Genomic DNA, 23,917 nt, shown 5'->3' with positions numbered 1-23,917 from the left:
AAGGAGGTCATTCCCAATACAGATTTCCAGTTTCCACCCATAGATGTTCTAATCCTATAGGTCTGGGGTCAAATCTGAAATCTTGAAATCTGAGAACATTTCTTCAGGGGTTAAAGGATTTGGTGAAAAGCCCACTTCTAATAATAAGTGGCATGCCGTATGTTCAAACTCAACTTCACTGACATCCTCCTACATTTCACCTGTACATACATTTTTCTAAATACACTTTCCTTTTATCTAAAATAAGTTGGAAAGAACTGGGTTAGATTTTTTTTTTCAAAGAAAGCCAATTATTGCTCTGCAAAGTGAAGGTGGTATCAGTTTCATTGTAACAGTGTTTTATAAGCTGATAAAGTCTAAGAAAACATGCATATGATCAATCCTTTGAAGGTGGTTTCATGAGAAATAGGGACTCACAAGATTCTGATTTTTCACTTTCAAGATAGAATATAGATGAAATCCCCTAGGACATCGTCCTATTAATGTAATTACACAGATACAAGCATTGAAAGAAGTACCAGGCTGATTAGAAATGACAGTGAGAGAGCGGGCAAGCACAAGTAGAGATTTCCAAAGTGACAAAATCAGAACGAAACAGCATACATTTAGGTTAGAATAAATCTTGCTGAAGAATGCAACCCTCCTCAAAGAGAATCCTAAAGAGTCAGGGGAAGTGGATTTGCCAGTGTAAAATCAGTGCACATATCACTATCTCAAAATATGCCACTGTAATACCTACAAAGACTCAGTAAGACAGGAGCACTCAAAGGAAGCCTGGAAACTGAGACAGACAACCAAGCCATTACTGGAGTCTATAGCAAATCCCAACAACAAGAAGCCACGAGAGCTGAAAGGAGACACCCTACAAATGATTTCATAGCAAACACACCACCCCAGATAATTGGAAGGAGTCTGGTTCTCCATGTATTACCCATTTCTGATTCAGTGACTCAGGAACCACACTCAGTTATAAAATGAGGCAGCTGCCCATCCTGAGATGCTCACTTATGCCTTAGTCCCTTCCAAGAGTCTCCCATTCAAAATATATCGAAGGATGTTAAAGCCAAGAAAAGCAACAAGGCTGAAAAGAGGGAGCGCTGCCGATGGTACATTTAAGACGCTGTGGAAGACACACATAGAAGCATTAACAACTAAGGGCTAAAGCAGAAAGAAACATAAAGGTAACGTGTCCAGGAGGCTGCAGTCCTTCAGAATTTTTCATGAGTCCAAACGTTCAAGGATGGGGCAATGATGAGTAGAAGTTCGTCTGAATTCGACAAAGCTGCTGGAGATGAATGGCTATGGGGCAGTGGAAATCAGCCAAGAGCCGTGCACATGAGCCTTCCCTCCTGCCCTCTTTCTGTGAAAAGACAAATGGGAAAACCAGGCAGACAGACTTTATTGGCAAGCGTTAGTGGCCGGCGTTCTTGGTAGACCAAGACGAGTGAACTGACTTGTGCTGAAGAGCAGTCCTTTATTATTGAGGTGTAATTTGCCTTAAATAAAATGCACTCATACTGAATGTTTTGATAAACGTACACTCAATCAGGTTATAAAACATCTCCATCACCCAGGAGATGTAGGAAATCGAGACTCCACTCTTAAAGAGGGCACACAAAATTTCACATGATTCAGAAACCAGGGCAGGGGCAGCGGTTTGAAGGGAGCCTGGATGAGACCCACTTGCTGATCTTGGAGAGCTTCCCAGTGACAAAGGAGCCAACTGGGACCCCATTCCACCCCTGCCCCTGTGGACACAGATGCTGGTGGCAGCCAGTGAGGGAGCTCATTCTAACACCAAGACACTGATGCTGACAAGTGCCATTCTGGAGTCCTCCCTCCAGCCCATTAGCCCCAGAGGGCATACCCACCCACCAGTCAGTCCACCCAGTCCCAGGAATCCCCAGGCCAAGCAGCCCATCCCTGCCCACAATGACTGACAACCTTCACAATAGGGAAGGCCTGGCCAGGCCAGGGGACAGCCCAGCCAACCACCACGCCCACAGGAATCACCCACACAACAGAAGGGCCCACACAACCACACAGGGGGCTCCCTAGACCATACACTTCTGGTGACCAGAGGGGAATGTGCTCCTAGGCTCTACAGAAGGTCTACACAAGGTCACTGCTCCAAGATTGGGAAATGTAACCAACCTACCTAATACATAGAAATAAAAACAGAGAACTAGACAAAATGAGGTAGAAGAGGAATATGTTCCAAATGAAGGAACAAGATAAAAACCCCATGCAACTAGAGAGTCTCACACTGAGTGAAGTAAGTCAGAAAGAGAAACAAAAACACCATATGATATCACTTACATTTGGATTCTAAAGTACGGCACAAATGAACCTCTCCACAAAACTGAAACAGACTCACAGACATAGAGAACAGACTTGTGGTTGGCAAAGGGGAGGGGGAGAGTGATGGACGGGGAATTTGGGGGTAGTAAATTCAACCTATTACATTCAGAATGGATAAGCAATGAGGTCCTGCTGCATGGCACAGGGAACTATATCCAGACTCTTGTGATGGACCATGATGGAAGATAATATAAAAAAGGGAATGTATATGTGTATGACTGGGTCATTTTGCTTACAGCAGAAATTGGCGCAACTTTATAAATCCACTATACTTTAATACAAAAAGATAAAAATCCAGAAGAACTAAACAAAGTAGAGATAAGTAATTCACCCAATAAAGAGTTAAGGTAGGAGTTCCCGTCGTGGCGCAGTGGTTAACGAATCCGACTAGGAACCATGAGGTTGCGGGTTCGGTCCCTGCCCTTGCTCAGTGGGTTAACGATCCAGCGTTGCCGTGAGCTGTGGTGTAGGTTGCAGACGCGGCTCGGATCCCGTGTTGCTGTGGCTCTGGCGTAGGCCGGTGGCTACAGCTCTGATTCGACCCCTAGCCTGGGAACCTCCATATGCCGCGGGAGCGGCCCAAAGAAATAGCAACAACAACAACAACAAAAAGACAAAAAGACAAAAAAAAAAAAAAAAAGAGTTAAGGTAATCAATATAAAGGTGTTCAACAAACTCTGGAGAAAAATGAACATAGTAAGAAGTTTAACAAAAAGTTTAGAAAATATCAAGAAGAACCAAACAGAGCTGAAGAATAACTGAATCTTGCTGTTTGTGACAAGATGGCTGGACCTAGATGTATTATGCTAAGTGAAATATAAGTCAGAGAAAAACAAATGTATGATATCACTTATATGTGGAACCTAAAAACAAAACAAATGAACAACATAGCAAAACAGAAGCAGACTCACAGATGCAGAGAACAAACAGGTGGTTGTCAGAGGGGCGAGGGTGGGGGGGATGAGTGAAACAGATGAGAGATTAAGAGGTACAACTTGCGGTTACAAACGAAATGAGTCACAGGGATGAAATGTACAGCATGGGGACCACAGTCGATAATGTTGTAATAACTCCGTATGGTAAACAGGTGGTAAATAGACTTATCGTGGTGATCATTCTGCAATGCATAGAAATTTCAAACCACTACATCGTATACCAATGCAAAGAAAAGAAACTGCCTAACTCTTTTCCAAAGAGCACCGTTTTACACTCACATCAACAACATGAGAGAGTTCCACCTAAACAAAACGAAAAGACCACCCACAGAATGGGAGAAAATCTTTGCAAATGAATCGACTGACAAGGGATTAAGCTCCAAAACTTATAACACCTTCTGCAGCTCCATACCAAAAAAACAACCCCATCAAAAAATAGGCAGAAGATCCAAACAGACGAATTATCCAAAGAAGACATACACATGGCCAAAAAACACATGAAAAGATGTTCAACATCACATATTATTAGAAAAATGCAAATCAAAACCATGATGAGGTACCACCTTACACCAGCCAGAATGGCCATCATCAAAAAGTCTACAAACAGTAAGTGCTGGAGAGGGTGTGGAGAAAAAGGAACCCTAGTACATTGTTGGTGAGATTGTAAATTGGTGCAACCACTGTGGAAAGCAGTATGGACATTCCTCAGAAAACTAAACATAGAACTACCATTTGATCCAGCAATCCCACTCCTGGGCATCTATCCAGAGAAAACCATGACTCGCAAAGACACACGCACTCCGATGTTCACTGCAGCACTATTTGCAACAGCCAAGACATGGAAACACCCTAAATGTCCATCAACAGTGGAGTGGATCGAGAAGATGTGGTACATATACACAATGGAATACTACTCAGCCAGTAAAAGGAACGAAATACCGAAATACCAGCATTTTTAGCAACATGGATGGACCTAGAAATTATCATGCTAAGTGAAGTCAGTCATACAGTGAGACACCAACATCAAATGCTTTCACTGACATGTGGAATCTGAAAGGACAGACTGAACTTCTTTGCAGAACAGATGCTGACTCACAGACTTTGCAAAACTTATGGTCTCCAAAGGAGACAGTTTGGGGGGTGAGGGGATGTGCTGGGGTTGTAAGTTGGAAGTCCTATAAAATTGGATTGTGATGATCATTGTACAACTATAAATGTAATAAATTCATTGAGTACTAAAAAATAATAAAATTTTTAAAAATTAAAATATGAGAGAGTTCCAATTTACTCCAAATCCTTGCCATCACTCAATCTGGTCATTCTTTTTCACTTTAGCCATTAAGAACAATCTTTTGAGAATTCCCATCGTGGCTCAGTGGAAACGAATCTGACTAGGATCCATGAGGATGGAGGTTCGATCCCTGACCTCGCTCAGTGGGTTAAGGATCTGGTGTTGCTGTGGCTACGGTGCAGGCAGGCAGCTACAGCTCCAATTTGACCCCTAGTCTGGGATCCTCCATATGCTGTGGGTTTGGCTCTAAAAAGACAAAAAAAAAAAAAAAAAAAAAAAAAAAGGAGATAACAGCCTTTTGATGGGCTAACAACCAAAGAATTTATCTGCTTGTGTATTTACCTTGGTTTGATTTTTGTCCATGCTACAACCCTAACTTTGAAGAACTGCTGCCTCCCAGATTCATGTATTTAGGACCGATCACATGCACCTCATTAAGAAGCTTCCCACTTTATCCATCTTCCAGGCCCTCAGCTACTTTGTTCTACCTGGGTTGTTAGTAGGACCTTAACTCCACGCAAGGCCACACGGTCCCGCTGTCTCATGCTGTGGCTCAGAGGAAGCATATCCCAGGGGATGGAGGATGGCTAATGGGACTGGGTGATCCAACAGGGGAGGAGCTATCTCCCCTCTGGGATAATGGGAGAGAAGACACGGGAGCTGGCAGGCAAATGGCCTGTGTTTTACTGCATTAGACTGGAAGCCAATTGCTTTGTGCTGTGTCCAGCTGGCCACTGCACACAGCTCAGAAGATGCAGCTATGGAGAAACCGAGACTCATCATATAACAGCAGCCACACAGTAACGCATCACTTGCATTTGTTCCCCATCTTCTCCTGCTTCATATCCTTCTTCTCTCACTCTACCTTCTGGGAATTGAACTTCCAATAAATTATTGTCACTTAAATCTTGCCTTGGACTCTTTTTAGAGAACTTAGTTTCTCTATAAGTTCCTTCTCTTGGAGTTCCCGTCATAGCGCAGTGGTTAACAAATCCGACTAGGAACCATGAGGATGCAGGTTCGGTCCCTGCCCTTGCTCAGTGGGTTAACAATCCGGCGTTGCCGTGAGCTGTGAGCAGACGCGGCTCGGATCCCGCGTTGCTGTGGCTCTGGCGTAGGCCTGTGGCTACAGCTCCGATTCGACCCCTAGCCTGGAAACCTCCATATGCCGCAGGAGCAGCCCAGGAAATAGCAAAAAGACCAAAAAAAAAAAAAGAAAAAAGTTCCTTCTCTTGAGCTATCTTGACCCTCGTCCTTCTTAACATTCTTTCCTTCAACCATTAATTAATTTTATGAGTCATCAAGTGTCTCTCTAATAAATTCTATTTTGGTCAGTTTCTGTAGCTTAAGGCCACAGAATCTCTCTCTCTCTCTCTTTTTTTTTTTTTTTTCTTTTTTTGTCTTTTTAGGGCCCCACTTGCGGCATATGGAAGTTCCTGGGCTAGAGGTCAAATCGGGGCTACAGTTGCCAGCCTACATCACAGCCACAGCAACACAGGATCCAAGCCACGTCTCCGACCTACACCACAGCTCACGGCAATGCCGGTCCCCAACCCCCTGAGCAAGGCCAGGGATTGAACCCACAGCCACAGCCACAGCAACACGGGATCCAAGCCACGTCTCCGACCTACACCACAGCTCATGGCAATGCCGGGTCCCCAACCCCCTGAGCAAGGCCAGGGATTGAACCCCCATCCACTAGTAGGGTTCATTTCTGCTGAACCACAACAGGAACTCCCAAGGCCACAGAATCTTAATCAGTTTATAAGACAAGGATATAAGTTTGTGGGATATTAGAATATATCTTTACAATATTATATCCTACAAAAGAGGAAATGGGGATCATAAAAATTAATAAAGTTAATCATCTGGAGTTCCCGTCATAGCTCAGCAGTTAACGAATCCAACTAGTATCCAGGAGTTCAATCCTTGGCCTTGCTTACTGGGTTAAGGATCCAGCATTGCCATGAGATGTGGTGTAGGTTGCAGACGTGGCTTGGATCCCGCATTGCTGTGGCTGTGGTGTAGGTCGGCAGCTACAGCTCCGATTCAACCCTTAGCCTGGGAACCTCCATATGCCACAGGTGCAACCCTAAAAAGACAAATAAATAAATAAATAAAATTAATCATCTGCTACAGCAGAAATGCACAAACTATCACTTGATATATAGTAGGTATGAAGTAAATATTTGCTGGCTCTCAATCAGAAACCTGGTGAGTACTACATGTTCCACCAGATTTGACTTCAAAGCCTGTGAGCTTCCTGTTATAACACACTTTATCTCAACTTGGACAAAGATTCTAATGGTTCTCTCTTAGATATAATGTAAAGGATTCGCTATGATTATCTGCCTGCTGATATAATTCTTCATCCAAAGAGTTGTCTAGTCCGGATTGCTCCATCCTCTCAAACAGAATTTTTTATTTGGTCTGATTTAAAGAGTAATACATCTTGGAATTCCCATCGTGGCTCAGTGGTTAACAAATCCGACTAGGAACCATGAGGTTGTAGGTTTAATCCCTACCCTTGCTCAGTGGGTTAAGGATCTGGCATTGCCATGAGCTGTGGTGTAGGTCGCAGATGCAGCTCGGATCTGGCATTGCTGTGGCTGTGGTGTAGGCCGGCAGCTGTAGCTTGGATTCGACCCCTGGCCTGGGAACCTCCATGTGCCACGGGTGCAGCCCTAGAAAAGACAAAAAGACAAAAAAATTTAAAAATTAAAAAAAAAAAATAAAGAGTAGTACATCTAGAAATCTTGAAGAAAAAGAAGATTTATACTACTATTTAGAAGGCTTAGCGTAAAGCTCTAATAATTAAGATAGCGTGGCATTAGCACAAGAATAGACGATACAACCAATGGAACAAAAGAGCCTCCTTCCGCCCCCCAAAAAAAGACTTTTATGACTAGAGGAGATACAATGGGGAATTCTTCTTTATTTGGGTCTAGGTTAATTTGATATCCCTACGGAAAAAGACTTACTTTGTTATCTACTTCAAATAAGCACGAAAATAAAATCTAGATGAACTGCAGACCTAAATATAAAATATTAAACTAAAAAAGATGTTAGAAGAAAATATAGAACTTCTTAATGATCTTAAATGTAGGCAAATTTTTTTCACAGAACACAAAAAGCATTAACCATAAATTTCTTAAATGATAAATTGGACTGTAATACACTTAAGGATATCTTTCCCCCAAAATATACTATTAGCAGAGTGAAAAGTACCCAACAGAATGATGGGAGATTCTTGCAATACATATATCCAACAAGGAAACTAACAATGAGGAAAACCCAATAGAAGCACAAATTCTTGAACAGATACTTCAAAAAAGAAGATATCCAAATAAGCAATAAACATATGACAAGATCATAAATTTCATTGCCCACAAGAAGAAGTCAATTTAAACCACAAAACAACACACTACATACACATACGAGAATGGCTAAAGTTAAAATGATTAAAAAAAAATACCAAGTCATAACTAGAATCTGGAGCAATTAGAAGCTCTGACAGAAGTGTAAATTGCTACCACCACTTAGTTTTTTTTTTTAAGATTTTTATTTTTTCTATTATAGTTGATTTACAATGTTCTGTCAATTTCTGCTGTACAGAAAAGTGACCCAGTCATATATTTTTTTTCCCCTCATATTATCAATCATCATGTTCCATCACAAGTGACTAGATATAGTTCCCTGTGCTATATAGCAGGGCTACCATCACTTTGGAAAAATATTTTGAAGTATCTTTTAAAGCTGAACTTATCCACTTTATATAACTCAGTAATTCCATTCCAGAGCATTTACCCAATAGAAATAGCTCTCCTGTGGTGCAGCAGGTTAAGGATCCATCACTGTCACTGCAGCAGCTGGGTTCACTACTGTGGCCTGGGGTCAATCCCTGGCCTGGGAACTCTCATGGGCCATGAGTGCAGCCAAAAAAAAAGGATACTGCACTGGAACGTTCACTGCTATTTATATTATCCCAATACTTATCAATGGTTGGATGAACAAATAAATTGTGGTCTATTCACGCAAAGAAATCTTAGTGGCTATGAGTATAAATAATGCTCAAAGCAGCAATATGGAATGATCACACAAGCATAATGTTAGGTGAAAGAAATCAGGTACAAAAGAGTACACATTGTGTAACGCAAGTGACATAAAGCACAAGGGTAGGTTAAATGAATACATGCTGTTAGACAGCAAGGACCCCAAGGAGGCATAATGTCGGGAGCGAGTAAGGAGGGGGTGGCGGTGGGGGTTTCAGATTCTGTTTCTCAATCAGGGTGCTGGTTACATGGGCACATTCAGTTTGCGAAAATTCATTGATCTAGATATTTATGTCAGAGTTCCCGTCGTGGCTCAGTGGTTAACAAATCTGATGAGGAACCATGAGGTTGCCGTTTCGATCCCTAGCCTCACTCATTGGGTTAAGGACTCAGCATTGCCATGAGCTGTGGTGTAGGTTGCAGACGAGGCTCGGATCCCGCGTTGCTGTGGCTCTGGTGTACGTTGGCAGCTACAGCTCTGATTCGACCCCTAGCCTGGGAACCTCCACATGCCACAGGAGCAGCCCTAGAAAAGGCAAAAAAACAAAACCAAAAAAAAGACGTTTATGTCGCATTCACTTGTCTTTACATTTTACTTCAGCTGAAAGTTTTTAAATGTAGTACATCTGCAACAACATTTGTGGAAGATAATGTCTTTGCAGCCTATTCCCTGAAATAAGCCATGACTTGCCACCAATTGTAAGAATTAACAATGACTCTAATTGGCTAAAGTTCTGTCACATTTTTCATTGTTACAATTTAGCAGTTGTGTATTTATTACATTAAATTCAGTATATAATTCTATGAGTATCACTGTGTATAAATTATCTCTGAAGTAGCAGATGAAATCTTTAGTTATTGCATTCTAATGCTTTGTGACTAGTCATTTGGAGATAATTACATTTTTCTACAGAATTTTAAAGTGCTGAAAAAATTTTTCCCTAAATAGACATTTCTCCAAAGAAGACAAGACAGATGGGAAAAAAGCACATGAAAAGATGCTCAACATCACTAATTATTGGAGAAATGCAAATCAAAACTACAGTGAGGTACCACTTCACAATAGTCAGAATGGCCATCATCAGTAGTTCCCACTGTGACACAGTGGGTTAAGGATCTGGTGTTATTTCTGAGGCAGCACTGGTTTGATCCCTGGCATGACACAGTGGGTTAAAGGATGAGGTGTTGCCGCAACTGCGGCATATGTTGCAGCTGCGGCTGGAATTCAGTTCCTGGCCCAGGAACTTCCATGTGCCATGGGCATGGCCAAAAAGAATAAAAATAAAATGTAAAAAAATGGCCATCATCAAAAGTCTACAAACAACATATGCCAGAGAGGGTGTGGAGAAAAGGGAACCTTCCTACACTGTTGGTAGGAATGTAAATTGGTGCAACCACTGTGGAAAACATTATGGAGGTCCCTTCAAAAACTAAATATAGAACTACCATAGGATCCAGCAATCCCCTCTTGGCCATATACCCAGAGAAAATCGTAATTTGAAAAGATACATGCACCCCAATATTCACTGCAGCACTATTTACAATAGGCAAGACATGTAAGAAGTCCATCGAGAGAGGAATGGATAAAGAAGGCAGAATATTACTCAGCCATAAAGAAGAAAAATAATGCCATTTGCAACAACATGGATGAACATAGATATTATCATACTAAGTGAAGTTAGACAAAGGTAAATATTACATGATATCACTTACATGTGGAATCTAATAAAAACTCTATAAAAGAACTTCCTTATAAAACAGAACAAACTCACAGATTTTGAAATCAAACTTATGGTTACCAAAGGAAACAGCTGGGGGGAGGGATAAATTGGGAGGATGGAATTAATACAAACACACTACTATATAAAATAGAAAACTAACACAGACCTAGTCGTATGGCACAGAGAGGTCTATTCAATGTTCTGTAAAATCCTATAAGGGAAAAAGAATGGATATATGTATATGTATAATTTTTTTTTGTCTTTTTGCTATTTCTTTGGGCCGCTCCCGCGGCATATGGAGGTTCCCAGGCTAGGGGTCTAATCGGAGCTGTAGCCACCGGCCTACGCCAGAGCCACAGCAACAAGGGATCCGAGCCACGTCTGCAACCTACACCACAGCTCACGGCAACGCCGGATCGTTAACCCACTGAGCAAGGGCAGGGACCGAACCCACAACCTCATGGTTCCTAGTCGGATTTGTTAACTACTGCGCCACGACGGGAACTCCTGTATATGTATAATTGATTCGCCTTGCTATACACCAGAAACTAACACGACATTATAAATTAACTACACTCCAATAAAAAAAATTTTTTTTGACGCTTTCCCTCACTATGTACCTCTTTAGTACAATATTTGGCATAATACATTTACCCTATGTTTGGTGAATTTAATGAGAGTAAAACTCACTTCATTTGTTCAAAAATATTGTAAGTAAGTTATAAAACAGGTATTTTTTTAATGTGAGGTCCACAGACCACCAGTAAGTCCAAAACTTGGATGGGAAAAAAAATCCCATCTCAATTTGTGTTAACTTCTAGGTGAATGTAACACTTCCTTGAATTGCCTCTGTCACTAGCAGAATCACAGATGTTGTCATGGAGCAGGACCACTGCTACCCTGACGTACTTTCTGTGCTTACTATTGCATCATTACAGTGAAATTACAATATTTAACAGACGTGCTAGAGGAATGTCCTTTTTAATATACAAAGTAGCTCTTATTTTACAACTTTTTCGATATAATAATAACAGCATTTTAATATAATTGTTTCCTTCATAATCCTATATACCATATTTTAGATATTTGAAAAGCCTATTTTTGAAGAAGAGTGTACAGACTTCTTCAGGCTGCATGCACATGCACACATGCTTGCCCGCCCGCGTGCGCACACACACACATACACACTCTGTTGAATTCCAAGCAGGGGCAGAGTTCAAGACACGTTTTCCCCAGAGTTGGGGGGAGGACAAAAGAGAAAGACAGAGAAAGAGAAGTGAAACACGGATACATAGTCTACAGGGCAGCGGCACACGGCCAATGCAAACTTCAGAATCACTCAGAGAACTTGACCATTTTGTTTCGACATCTCATTTCACCCTAAACGGAAAAGAGGGATTGTCTTTCCTAATGACGCAAACCCACCCAAGACACAATGCAGGCCCTAAATTCCAGCCACATTAAACCCAGAACAAAAGCTCCTCTTTTGTTCTTCTGATACGGACTGGCCCACTCACAACCTTCCCCTCCCACTGCAGTTTCTCAGGGAGCTTCTTATTTGTCTCAGACCAGCTAAACTCATACCGCCAGGTATTGCGTTTGCCCCATCTTCACCCTTCCCCACCTATCTTCTTTCCCAAAAGGGTCACCTACATGCACGACATCTGTCAGCAGTCAGGCCCTATTACCTCTGGTTATATTCAGCCAATGGGGAGCTGCGGCAAGAGGTTCAGAGGGGAAGGAGATGTGACAGTTTCTTCTTCCTCCTCCGGTTGAGCTTAAGGGTGGTACACACCTCCCAGGCCTTGTAGTTTCTTTATTCCCTGGCCACACTTTGTGAGGGTCCTTCATTCAACTGGTCTCAAATTCTTCTGTTCTGAGGGTGCCATACACTTTCTGCTGGATTGATGGATTCCATCATTAAATAAATTAAGGTTTTCCATCTCCTGTCCCAAAGGCAGTCAAAGGCCTCTGATGGTTAATCGTTCTTTTTTTTTATTTTTATTTTTTTTTATTTATTTATTGTCGTTTTGCCTTTTTCTAGGGCCGCTCTTGTGGCATATGTAGGTTCCCAGGCTAGGGGTCTAATTGGAACTGTAGCCACCAGCCTATGCCAGAGCCACAGCAATGCCAGATCTGAGCCACGTCTGTGACCTACACCACAGCTCACGGCAACGCCAGATCCTTAACCCACTGATGGAGGCCAGGGATCAAACCCACGTCTTCATGGATACTAGTCAGACTCGTTAACTACTGCGCCACCACAGGAACTCCCTTTTTTTTTTTTTTTTTTTTAATACTCTCATTGCATTTTTTTTCTTTTTAGGGCCACACCTGCAGCATATGGAAGTTCCCAGGCTAGGTGTCCAATTGGAGCTGCAGTTGGAGCAGCTCCAGATAGAAGCTGCTCCAACTGCAACTTGGAGCAACATCAGATCCAAGCCACATCTACAACCTACACTGCAGCTCAAGGCAACACTGGACCCTTAACCCACTGAGCAAGGCCAGGGATCTAACCCACATCCTCATGGATACTAGTCAGGTTCTTAACCCTCTGAGCCACAACGGGAACTCTTCATTGCATTTTTTTTTTAACAGGTCTGTGTTCTCCATTAGCTTCTTAAATGACAGTAATTGCGTAATGTCTGAACGCCCAGTACCTGGCAAAGCCCTCATATATAAAAGGTGAATAATAAAAGTTTACTGAATAAGTGTATAATAAACAAGTAATAGAAATTATAAAGGCAAATCTCAGGGTAAATAAATGCTTTTATCATTTAAGCTGGCCTTTATCATCTAATTACAGCTGCCAGTTAATATTTTAAGCTTTAAACTTGGTTTTGGAATTGGAAAAGAATTTTACAGACTTTATCACTTTTGTGTAACAACGTATTTTCATAAGTCTTATAATACAACCTATATTACTAAAAAAAAAAAAAAAAAACCCAATTGTACTCTCGTATCAAATGCCATTTAGTTTTCATCTTTGTAATTTCCTCCCTAAGAATTTCAGGGTGTGGAGGGCACCGGATAACATAAGGAACTATTTCATTGTTACTTAAAATTAAATATTTTAATAGAGTGCCAAAGCAAATCCCTATTTATGTTTTCTTAATATGTTTCCCTTCAAAATATTTATTTTTGGGCTTTAAAATGACAGATTTCATTCTTAGAAACTGATTATATCAATTTAATTAATTGTCACCTCAGGGTCGATTCTTCTATATCTAAGAAGTTTGGAACAGAAAGATTTTGGGAAAAAAAAAAAAAAAAACATTGCAGTTAGGCACCTGGAAGATGAGACTCAATTCAGATAACTTAGAAGTAAGTTCTTCAATATATAATTTCATAAAATATGCTCATATTATTTCTTTTATTTCAAAACTTTCACGTAAAAATCACACATTAAAGCAACAATTGAAACCCTCTTTGAAGCCAGACCTGCTTTATTCCCCTCTCTTATTCTCCCAAGTTGTATAACTTTGCCAGACATGTTTTTGCATTTTTAACACATATATAGCATTATTTTGCATGCGGATTTTTAAAAATCATATAACCTGTATCACAGCACGGATGTTGTTCTGTTCCTTAGATTTTCACTCAACTTGTGCTTCTGAGATTCATCGAGATTGATAAATCTGAATAAAGTTCTTTTTTTTCTCAGCTTGTTTTTGTTTTGTTTTGTTTTTTCTTGTCTTCTCCAAGGCCACTCCCGAGGCATATGGAGGTTCCCAGGCTAGGGGTCCAATCGGAGCTGTAGCCACTGGCCTACACCAGAGCCACAGCAACACCGGATCCGAGCTGCATCTTCAACCTACACCTCAGCTCACGGCAACGCTGGATCCTTAACCCACTGATCAAGGCCAGGGATCAAACCCACATCTTCATGGATACTAGTTAGATTCGTTAACCACTGAGCCACGACAGGAACTCCCTCAGCTTCTAAGTAGAGGGGGTAGACACTGCCAGTTGCCTACCCAATACTTTTTTTTTTTTGTCTTTTCGTCTTTTTTCTAGGGCCGCACCCAAGGCATATGGAAGTCCCAGGCCAGGGGTCAAATGGGAGCTGTAGTCGCCGGCCTATGCCATAGCCACAGCCACGCCAGATCTGAACTGTGTCTGTGACCTACACCACAGCTCAGGGCAACACCGGATCCTTAACCGAATGAGCGAGGCCAGGGAATGAACCTGAAACTTCATGGTTCCTGGTCAGATTCATTAACCACTGAGCCATGACGTGAACTCCAATACTTTTTTCTTACTAAGAGAAACATAATGTTTTTGCAATATAGTCATGTGCCCTGAAAAATTAGAGAATATTCTCCAGGCTTTTGCAGCTCAGTTTCTTGCTAATAAGACTGAGCAAAGTCTGCTTGGGATTGCTCAGGAAAATTCAATGCCTCAGCTGCCTCCTCCTCCTGTTTCTTTTTCTTACTTTTTTTCCTACCAAGGATGAGGATGTGATTCATAGTGGTAATGCAGCCATTTTGTAACCATAAGAAAAAGAGCTACATGCCACGTATGGCAGAGCAGGATGTATAGAAGCCTGGTCTGTTGATGGATTTGTGGAGCTACCAGAGCAAAGACAAGCAGTCCAGTCTCTGGACTTCATATTAAGTGGGAAAAGCAACATCTATTTTTTGGCTAAAGTACAGTAGCTGGTTCTCTAGCACATGCAGCCTTATTAACTCCTCACTCATAGAATTCCGGTAACGAATATGCCATAGTATAGACATAGATATAGATACACATACATTTATCCATTCCAATAAGTTACTTACTTCTACTGCTTCACAGTTATAACCAGTACTTCAATGAACATCCTTGTATAATGAACTTCCTTTTACAAATCTCTCTGACACACACCTACAGTCAACTAATAATGACAAAGGAGTCAAGAATATACAATGGAGAAAAGACAGCCCCTTCAATAAGTGGTGCTGGGAAAACTGGTCAGCCACATGGAAAAGAACGAAATTAGAACACTCCCTAACACCATACACAAAAATAATCTCCAAATGGATTAGAGACCTAGATATAAGACCAGACACTACAAAACTCTTCAAGGAAAAATTCAGCCAAACACTCTCCAACATAAACGACAGCAACATCTTCTCAGATCCACCTCTTGGAATAATGACAATGAAAACAAAAATAAACAAAGGGAACTTAATTAAACTTAAAAGCTTTTGCACAGCAAAGGAAACCCTAAACAAAAAGAAAAGACAACCCACAGAATGGAAGAAAATCTCTGCAAATGAATCGACTGACAAGGGATTGATCTCCAAAATTTAGAAACACTTCCTAGAGCTCAATACCAAAAAAACAAACAACCCCATCAAAAAATGGGCAGAAGATCTAAACAGACAATTCTCCAAAGAAGACATACATGTGGCCAAAAAATACATGAAAAGATGTTCAACATCACTCTTTATTAGAGAAATGCAAATCAAAACTACTATGATGTACCACCTTACACCAGCCAGAATGGCCATCATCAAAAAGTCTATAAACGGAGTTCTCGTTGTGGCTTAGTGGTTAATGAATCCAACTAGGAACCATGAGGTTTCGGGTTCGATCCCTGGCCTTGCTCAGTGGGTTAATGATCCAGTGTTGCCGTGAGCTGTGGTGTAGGTTGCAGACGTGGCTCGGATTCCTCGTTGCTGTGGCTCTGGCATAGGCCAGTGGCTACAGCTCCAATTAGAATCTCCATGTGCCTCAGGAGCAGCCCTAGAAAAGGCAAAAAGACAAAAAAAAAAAAAAAAGTGTATAAACAATAAGTGCTGGAGAGGGGTATGGAAAAAAAGGAACCCTCTTACACTGCTGGTGGGAATGTAAATTGGCACAACCACTGTGGAAAGCAGTATGGAAATTCCTCAGAAAACTAAAAATAGAACTACCATTTGATCCAGCCATCCCACTCCTGGGCATCTATCCAGAGAAAACCATGACTCGAAAAGATACATGTACTCCAATGTTCACTGCAGTACTATATACAGTAGCCAAGACATGGAAACACCCTAAATGTCCATCAACAGAGGATTGGATCAAGAAGATGTGGTACATATACACAATGGAATATTACTCAGCCAGTAAAAGGAAGGAAATAGCGTCATTTGCAACAACATGGATGGACCTAGAAATGATGATGCTAAGTCAAGTCAGTCAGACAATGAGACACCAACATCAAATGCTATCACTTACATGTGGAATCTGAAAAAAGGACACAATGAACTTCTTTGCAGAACAGATACTGACTCACAGACTTTGAAAAACTTATGGTTTCCAAATGAGACAGGTGGGGGGGTGGGGGGATGCACTGAGGGTTCAGGATGGAGATGCTGTAAAAATTTGGTTATGATGATTGTTGTACACCTATAAAATTCATTGAGTAATTTTTTAAAAAATCTGAAATTCCCTAGAAGTACTGAAATTTCATAAGGTTATACTGATATTCAATTGAGGAGCACACTTTAAAACACCTACAAACTTATGGTTACCAAGGGGGAAAGATGGGGGGTAAATTAGAGTTTGGGATTAACATATACTGAGTACTATATATAAAATAAATAACCAACAAGGACCTACTGTATAGCACAATATTATTACTCAATATTCTGTAATAAGCTATATGGGAAAAGAATGTGAAAGAGAATGGATGTATGTATATATATTTATGACTGAATCACTTTTGCTGTACTCCTGAAACTAACACAACATTGTAAATCAACTATACTCCAATAAAATTAAAAAAAAAAAAACCTAGAACAGTGATGATTCTTTAGATTCCCATAAACAGTGTCTGAGTTCTTGATTCCATACATCTTTGTCAACTTGATAATGGTCCTGGCCAATGAAATTCTTGTAAGTCCAGTGGGTATGAAATAGAATCTCATTTTTTTATTTGAAATTCATTAATTCCTAGTGAGATTGGTCGTTTTTCATATTAGGCTTCCTTATTTTTTCTTATTGGACTTTTGACTATTTTAAAATTAATTTATGGAACACAATTATATGAATACATGAGTAGGTCCAGAAGTCTCTGCAAATGAAGAAAAAAAATTCAGTTCAATAATGGCTACATTAAAAAAAAAAAAAAAAAAGCCAAAGGGAGTTCCCATTGTGGCTCAGTGGTTAACAAAGCCAGCTGGGAACCATGAGGTTGCAGGTTGGATCCCTGGCCTCACTCAGTGGGATCCCACATTGCCGTGAGCTGTGGTGTAGGTTGCAGACCCGGCTCGGATCCCACGTTGCTGTGGCTGTGGTGTAGGCCAGCGGCTACAGCTCTGATTCGACCCCTAGCCTGGGAACCTCCATGTGCTTCGGGTCCAGCGCTTGAAAAGACAAAAAAAAAATAATGGCTACATTTTGTTGAGTACTTATTACATCTCATCGACTCTAATCCTCATGAAAATTCTGAAAGATAGTAAGATAGGAATTATTATTCCTAAATTGTTATTTTTATAAATTTTATTACACTGTGACATTATTCTGAGGTTTGTATAGACATGGAGGAGTTACTATTTGCCCAAAATCATGCAACTAGGAAGGAGTAAAGCAGAGGTTTGAAGACTGCTGACTCCAAAGCCAGTACATTTTCTATTATGAAATGCTGAGCACAAGATTTTTTTCAACATAAACTGTGTGCAGGATGCTGTAGAGAAGGAAACCAATACAATTTAAGTAATCCTCTAGGAGTTCCCATTGTGGCTCAGCAGTAATAAGCCCGACTAGTGTCCATGAGGATGCAAGTTCGATCCCTGGCCTCGCTCTGTGGTTTAAGGATCCGGCTTTGAGGTAAGCTATGGTACAGGTCACAGACACAGCTTGGATCTGGCATTGCTGTGGCTGTGGTGCAGGCTAGCAGCTATAGCTCCAATTTGACCCCTAGCCTGGGAACTTCCATAAGTAGGTGCGACCCAAAAAAGACAAAAAAAAAAAAAGTAATCCTCTAAATTATAAAGACAAAAACATATATTCTCACTTATTTTTCAAACATGTAACTGAAAAATGGTTATTTTAAGAAATAGTTCCTGGTCAAGGAACATATGAGATAAACAGAAACTCAAAAAAAAAAAAAAAAAAAAAAAGACTTACTATCACCAGAGAAATTTTCCATAATTGCTACTTGGACACAACTTTTAATTTTCGTAGGTTAAGTGAATGCAAGTGATTCATCTTAGTTTTAGTGAAGCAGGTGCTGCTTTAGCTCATGAAATTCTCCTTGCAGAATTAATTGAAATTGGCTTGGCTATGAGTACTCTCAGCTGATTTGGGAACTGGCTCAAGAGTCACGAACAAGAAATAATCATAAAACTCTGAGTACCTAGTTTGCTACCGGGGTGGCACAGGAATTGATGGATTGAGTTTCATTTAGCATCTTCGTTAATGACCTGAAGGAGGGAGCAAAATAACTTGTTAATGAAATTCACAAATGGTAATATATGAGGAGGCATTGCAAACACTGATAAAGACTGCTAAATTATTGAAAGAAACCCGAAGAGGTTAGATGTGTAGACACAAACGAACAACCTAAAATGCACCGTGGAAATTTAAGAGCTGAGAACAGGATTGGGAATGGGGAAGAGTTGGTATAGAAAATGTGATTAATTTTTATAATGTCATCAGCCAAAAGGCCTTCTAAAGCAGAAACCCTGAAGTGAAAAGTCATCCACTGACGGACACTTAGAGGTGTCTCCGTATCTTGGCTATTGAGAAGAATGCTGCAATAAACACGGGAGTGCAGAAATCCCTTTGAGATCCTATTTTCACTTCTTTCGGATATACACACCCAGAAGTGGGATTGCTGGATCACGTGGTAGATCTTATATTTTTAGGGACTTCCATACTGTTTTCCGCAGTGGATGCACAAGTTCACATTCCCCCCAGTGGTGCAGAGGATTCCCTTCTCCACATCTTCACCAACACTGTTACCTCTTGTCTTCTGCATCTCAGTGAGGGGATATCCCACAGTGGTTTTGATTTGCATTTTCCTGACAATTAGTGATGTCAAATGTCTTTTTATGGGAGTTCCCGTCGTGGCACAGCGGAAACGAATCCAACCAGGAACCACGAGGTTGCGAGTCCAATTCCTGGCCTTCCTGAGTGGGTTAAGAATCCGGCGTTGCCGTGAGTTGTGGTGTAGGTCACAGACTCAGCTCAGATCTGGCGTTGCTGTGGCTGTGGTGTAGGATGGCAGCTGTAGCTCCAATTCGACCCCTAGCCTGGGAACCTCCATATCCCACAGGTGCGGCCCTAAAAAGACCAAAAAAAAAAAAAAAAATGTCTTTTTACGTACCTGTTGGCCACTTGTATGTATTTTTGGGGCAAATGTCTACTTGCTTTCTCTGCCCATTTTCTAATAGGATTGCTTTTTTTTTTTCTTTTTTTTTTTTTTTTTTTTTTGCTATTGAGTTGTATGACTGGATTTAAAAAAGATGTGCTGTTCGTATATAAACAATGGAATATATGTATTCCATGAGAAACTAGAAAGGACATCCTGCCATTTGCAACAGCATGGATGGACCCTGAGGACATAATGCTAAGTAAATAAGTCAGCCAGAGAAAGGCACGATATATGTAGTACCACTTATATGTGGAATCTAAAAAAGCTGCCCTCATAGAGACTAGATGGTGGTTACCAGGGACTGGGGGGAGCGGGAGAAGGGGAGATGTTAGTCAGGATTATGGATTTCCAGGGAGTTCCCATCATTTTCAAATGATGCATAATAAAAATTTTAGGTATGTGTGTGTATTGTACAGTCAAATACAAATTTTCTTTCTCTTCCAAAAAAAAAAACGCACAAGGATTTCCTGGGAGTTCCCACTGAGGCGAACTCCGACTAATATCCATGAGGATGCGGGCTCGATCCCTGGCCTCACTTCGTGGGTTAAGAATCCAGCGTTGCCATGAGTTGTGGTGTAGCTCGAACATGCGGATAACATCCTGCATTGCTGTGGCTGTGGCGTAGGCCAGCAGCTGTAGCTCCGATTTGACCCCTAGCCTGGGAACTTCCACATGCTGCGAGGGCAGCTCCTAAAAGACAAATTTATACCTATAAGATAAATTCTAGAGCTCTAATGTACAGCATAGTGATTATACTTAATACTACTGCATTACATAATTGAAAGTTGCTAAGACAGTAAAGCTTAAATCTTCTCACCACGAAGAAAGAAATGGTAGTTATGTGATATGATGGATGTGTTAGCTAACACTACGGTGGCAATCATTTTGAAATAGATGTGCGTCAAATCAACACACTGTACAGCTTAAATGTTATATGTCAACTATATCTCCATAAAGCTGAATGAAAAGTTAATTAGACCTTAATTTATAATGTGAAAAGGCTGCCAAAAAGAACTCGGGCTTATTGCCATAGGGTAGAGCAGAAAGAACCTTGGATTTAAAATCAATAAGACAGATCTGAGACTGAAACCCGGGTTTTCCACCTGATTCTGTTTTTTCATCTATAAAATGAGAATGATGATAACCACCTCACAAGACTGCCAAATGGTTAAAATGGGAGTCGATGCAAAAAGCAACAGGCTCAATGCCCGGCCCGACCAGAGAGTCCAGTGAACATGAATACAGAGCAGCTTTGATAGATCTCTTTGAGATGAGTTGCTGGATGCAGGCCTGAGCACTTTAACTCTCAAAACATGAAATAAACTGAAGAAAGTGCCAAGCAGAGTAAGAGAAAAGGAAGGCGAAAAGCCAAGAGAGAGACAGAAGAATTTAATCCAGTTCACAAATTCCAGAAACACAGCTGAGGTGTGCAGGGCTGAAAATGGAGAGTGACTATTTAATCTGAACAAGGAGATGTCAGCAAGAGTAATGGGGTGAAATTAAGTAAAGGAAAGCTTAAGCTTTAGATCAGGGAAAAAGTTTCCTTGATACTTCTAACAATTAGTAGCAGAATATTCATACAAGGAGAAGAGTAAGTGAATTATTTCTTAAAGTACTTTAAATTAACTATATAATGTTAATTTTTAATGTTAATCACTAAGGAAAAACCCCTCCTGACTTTTCTGGACTCTAATGCTTTTGCTAATAAGTCTCACACCACCATGATTCAATATTGTCCAAGAGATTCTAAAACAGCAGTAGAATAATTGGTCCTTTTCTTCAAATTTCCAGCAAAAATCCCTAATAAGTCATAAATCAGAATGTTTACAGATTTAAGTTTTCTTTCCTCCTAGAAATTATCTTTAAATATTTTGGTATACCACTATACATATAATGATAACTGATTTTTTCACATAATTATATATGCCATTATTCACAACCAATTTAACCAGATTTCATGATATTCTGCAAACTAAATTAATCTATTCAGATGCTGCAACTCCTAAACAACTATGAAGTTCTTTTTTGCACTGGAAAACTCTCATTACTTGAGTCTAAAGCAGGCTTTGCCCTGGTACAGGTTAGATAATCAGCAGATATTCAAGAAGAGACATGTAAGGGGGAAGGCAAACATCTGATTAGTTCAAGACACCATTTAAAAAAACCAAAAAAAAAAAAAAAAAAACCACTAATTCTAAGAGATCCATGGGAGTTCCCGTCATGTCTCAGTGGTTAATGAATCCGACTAATAACCATGAGGTTGCGGGTTTGATCCCTGACCTCACTCAGTAGGTTAAAGATCTGGCATTGCTGTGAGCTCTGCTATAGGTCGAAGATGCAGCTCGGATCTGGCGTGGCTGTGGCTCTGGTGTAGGCTGGCGGCTACAGCTCCTGATGCGACCCCTAGCCTGGGAAACTGCATATGCCACAGGTGCAGCCCTAAAAAGCAAATAATAATCATAATAATAATAACAATAATGAGGGCATTCCCATTGTGGCTCAGCAGAAACGAATCCAACTGGTATCCATGAGCATTGGTTTTGATTCCTGGCCTCACTCAGTAGGTGAGGGATCTGGTGTTGCCATGAGCTGTGGTGTAGATCACAGATGAAGCTTGTAAAGCACATAGCTGTGGCTGTGGCGTAGGCCCACAGCTATAGCTCTGATTCGACCCCTAGCCTGGGAACTTCCATATGCTGTGGGTGCAGCCCTGAAAAGCAAATACAAATAAATAAAAATAATAATATAATCTTGCCATTTGCAACAACATGGATGGACCTAGAGGGTATTATGCTGAGTGAAATAAGTCAGGCAGAGAAAGATAAATACTGTATGACTTCACTTACATGAGAAATGCAAAAACAAATGAATAAACAAAAACAACAGAATGAGTCACAGATACAGGGAACAATCTGGTGGTTGCCAGAGGGGGGCAGTGTGGGGCTGGGTGAAACAGGTGAAGGGGATTAAAAGGTACATACAACATTTGAGTTATAAAATAAATAAGCCATTTTATATTTATGTACCGCATCTTAACCCATACATCTGTTGATGGACATTTAGATTGTTTCCATATCTTGGTTATTGTGAATAGTGCTGCTTGAACGTATGGCTGCATGTATCTTTTTGAATTGTAGTTTTGTCTGGATCGATGCCCAGGAGTGGGATTGCTGGATCATTTGGTGGTTCTATGTGGAGTTTTCTGAGGAAACTCCATACCGTTTTCCATAGTGGTGGTACCAGTTTACATTCCCACTGCTGTGCTGGACAGCAGAAGTTGATACAACATTGTAAATCAACTATACCCTAATAAAAATATTTTTTATATTTTTAAAAATGAAAAAATAAGCCATGAGAACATAATGTACAGCACAGGGAATACAGTCAGTAAGATTCAATAACTGTGTATGGTGACAGATGGTTATCAGATGCCACGATGATAAATTCATAATGTATAGAAATATCAAATCACTATGATGTAAACCTGAAATTAATATTGTGTGCCAACTACAATTCAATTTAAACAAAGAAAAAAATACCATTGAAAAAATACGTACAGTCAACCACATGCCAAGGTGTATGAAGTCTTGGTGATTTAACAACAAAACTAAAGTTCCCGGAGTTCCCGTCGTGGCGCAGTGGTTGGCGAATCCAACTGGGAGCCATGAGGTTGCGGGTTCGGTCCCTGCCCTTGCTCAGTGGGTTAAGGATCCGGCGTTGCCGTGAGCTGTGGGGTAGGTTGCAGACGCGGCTCGGATCCCTAGTTGCTGTGGCTCTGGTGTAGGCTGGTGGCTACAGCTCCGATTCGACCCCTAGCCTGGGAACCTCCATATGCCGTGGGAGCGGCCCAAGAAATGGCAAAAAGACAAAAAAAAAAAAAAAAACTAAAGTTCCCACCCTCAAAGATATGCATTCTAAAGAGATACATGATGGCTAATAGAATACAATTTCTAGGGTACAAAAGTACATGAAGAAACATGAAAGGGTTAAGGGTGGCTTAGGAAATGGGGATAGGGGATAAGACTATTTTAATTAGGACGGTCAAAGAAAACCTCTTAGTACATGCATGTGAGAAAAGATGTGGAAAAAAGTGAGGGAGGAAGCTCAATTTAGGAAAATCACATTCCAGCCGGAGGAAAGAGTAACGACAAAGGCCCTTGGCTCCCATGCATTTCAGAAGCAACAAGAAAGCCAAGGTTGCCAAAATGGAG

At 40.7% G+C, this 23,917-nt stretch overlaps 1 protein-coding gene across 10 annotated transcripts in view; it reads right to left on the bottom strand.

The window, feature by feature from the left end:
• Positions 1–23,917, bottom strand: part of LOC146402252 (uncharacterized) — a 1,625,488-nt gene that overhangs the window by 1,478,437 nt on the left and 123,134 nt on the right. The window contains exon 1 of one of the 10 annotated variants that reach the window (XR_014805645.1): positions 6,628–6,679. The exons of the other annotated variants lie outside the window; for them this stretch is intronic. The gene's annotated coding sequence lies outside the window, so the exon portion shown is untranslated. Of the gene's footprint in view, positions 1–6,627; positions 6,680–23,917 lie in introns of those variants that run through there. 10 annotated transcript variants of the gene reach the window in all.

The sequence above is a fragment of the Sus scrofa genome, chromosome 6 (genome assembly GCF_054392235.1).
Source record: "Sus scrofa isolate SSC_HxYL_T2T_F1_AM1 chromosome 6, Sscrofa_HxYL_maternal_Yorkshire_Landrace_v2.0, whole genome shotgun sequence".
NCBI lineage: Eukaryota > Metazoa > Chordata > Mammalia > Artiodactyla > Suidae > Sus > Sus scrofa.
Note: the sequence above shows the minus strand (reverse complement) of the source record. Positions and strands in the feature narration are given on the sequence as shown.